Genomic DNA, 2,327 nt, shown 5'->3' on the forward strand with positions numbered 1-2,327 from the left:
AAAAAAAAAAAAAAAAAAAGCCACACATTAAGTAGCTGCCTGTAATCCCAGCACTTTGGGAGGCCGAGGTAAGAGGATTGCCTGAGCCCACAGGTTCGTGATCAGTCTGGGCAACTTGGCAAGGCCTCATATGTACAATCAATCAAAAAATTAGCTGAGTATGGTAGCGCACACCTGTAGTCCCGGCTTCTTGGAAGGTTGAGGCAGAAGGATCACCTGAGTCCAGCAGGTTGATGCTGGGGTGGCTGTGAACATGCGATGGAGTGAGACCCAAACTAAAAAAAAAAAAAAAAGAGAAAGAAATGTTTTGTCTCACAGTTTGACTTCTGGAGGCTAGAAGTCAAGATCAGGGTCCTGGCAGGGCTGTGCTCCCTCTGAAGGTGCCAGGGAAGGATCTGTTCCAGGCCTGTCTCCTAGCTTCTGGAAGTTTCTTGGCTTGTAACTCCAGGCTTCGTGTGGTATTCTCCCCATAAGCGTGTCTGTCTGCTGTGTCCAGATTTTCTCCTTTGTTTAAGGACACCAATCATATTGGATTAATGGCCTCATCTGAATTTGATTGCCTCCTTAAAGACCCTATCTCCAAAAGACATGGAGCACTGCTGTAGAGGCTATGGGGCATGGAGTGCTGGACCTGCCAATACCCAGGGTACATCGGGAACTGGTGTGACCAGCTGGCAAGGTGATGAAAACTACAGAACACCAGTGTCAGCACGGGAGTGACTTACAGCTCTGGCTCAACCTCACGGGAGGCCACAAATGCCAGCAACGGTGGCCTGGCAACCAGAGGCCCTGCCATGCATATGGCCTCTTATGACCCAGAGCCATGTACTGACAATTCTGACTCCCTCATTGCCAAGATCAACCAGCGTTTGGACGTGATGTCAAGGAGGCAAGGGCAGGAGTGGCGGCCGTGGGGAGGGCATGCAGGACCAAGAGAATTCCTTCCCCTTCCAGCCGTTTAAGTCCTATGACTCCAAGCCTTGCCTGTCTAAGCACACCCCCTTCTGCCCCTACAGCTATGACTATGACTTTGACCTGGGGTCCAACTGTAACAGCAGCTTTGGTGGGCAGTACAGGACCCAGCCCCTGAGCGGGACTCCCTCGAGGTTTCAGGGCCGTCTCCAGGACCACAACCACTCCAGCACCTTCATGCTCAGCGACCCCTTCATGCCACCTTCAATCTCTTCCAAACCCTTGTCTGCTCTCTGGAATGAGCTGAACCATGTGGGTGGACGAGGCCTGGGAGGCCCCTCCCCCAGCAAGCCACCTCCGTCCCTCTTCTCCCAATCCATGGCTCCTGACCACGGTGTGATGGGCATGCAAGGGGCAGGCGGTTATGACAATGATTTTACGCCTTATGGTTGTGGCTGATCTCAGATCTGCATGCAGGATTGAGATTGGGATGGGCCCAGGAGGAGAGGGTTTGACTTCTTCGGACCAGATGGCATGGCAGGAAACAGAAGCCATTCTAGATGTATGAGGAACCGGATGCCAAGCTGGCCCGGGCTGACAGCAAAGGAGACTATTCTAAAAATGATGATGGAGCTGGTGACTTCCGGTTAGGAGACAAAGAATTCAGGGGTAAGGAGGAATTTGGCAATTCTGGGAGGCAGAGAGGTGAGAAGGACGATGAGGATGAGGAAGTGAAGAAGATAACGGAAAAGCAAAGTAGGAGAGACAGGATGCAGGACAGTGCAGTCAATAGGATTCAGTTTCCCTGTTCTGTGTGTAAGTTCCGTAGCTTTGGCAATGAAGAGATCCAGAGGCAATCTGCAAAGCAAATCTATAAAGCGACGCTGCGGTTTCTAAGTACCAAGCTACCTGACAAGATAGTGGAATTCCTACAGGAATACGTTGTAAATAGGAATAAGAAAATTGAGAAGCAGCATCAAGAATTGATGGAGAAGGAAAGCACAAAAACCAAAACCTACTCCTTTCAAAGGGATTGGCCAGGAGCACTTCTTCAAGAAGATCAAGGTGGCCCCCTGCCTGGCCTGCACCATGCTGGTCCCTGCACGGCACCAGCTCCTCCAGTGGCACGTGCACTCTGTCGACCACAATCACAACCACCGGTTGGTTGCCGAACAGTTCAAGAAAACAAGTCAGCCAGGTTGATGTCTGTAATCCCAGTATTTTGGGAGGCCGAGGCGAGAGGATTGCCGGAGCCCAGGGGTTCAAGACCAGCCTGGGCAACTTGGCGAGACCTTTCTTATCTCCACAATAAATTAAAAAATTAGCCAGGGGTGGTAGCACACACTTGTAGTTCCAGCTGCTTGGGAAGCTGAGGCAGAGGATCACCTGAGCCCAGCAGGTCGAGGTTGCAGTGG

The 2,327-nt window shown here is 51.4% G+C and overlaps 1 pseudogene; it reads left to right on the forward strand.

The window, feature by feature from the left end:
* Window positions 1-588: 588 nt before the first annotated feature.
* The window catches only part of LOC103266614, a 2,907-nt pseudogene continuing 1,168 nt past the window's right edge, over window positions 589-2,327 (forward strand).

Source organism: Carlito syrichta, unplaced genomic scaffold, assembly GCF_000164805.1.
Source record: "Carlito syrichta isolate Samal-C Ts95f unplaced genomic scaffold, Tarsius_syrichta-2.0.1 Scaffold307240, whole genome shotgun sequence".
In the NCBI taxonomy this organism is placed as follows: domain Eukaryota; kingdom Metazoa; phylum Chordata; class Mammalia; order Primates; family Tarsiidae; genus Carlito; species Carlito syrichta.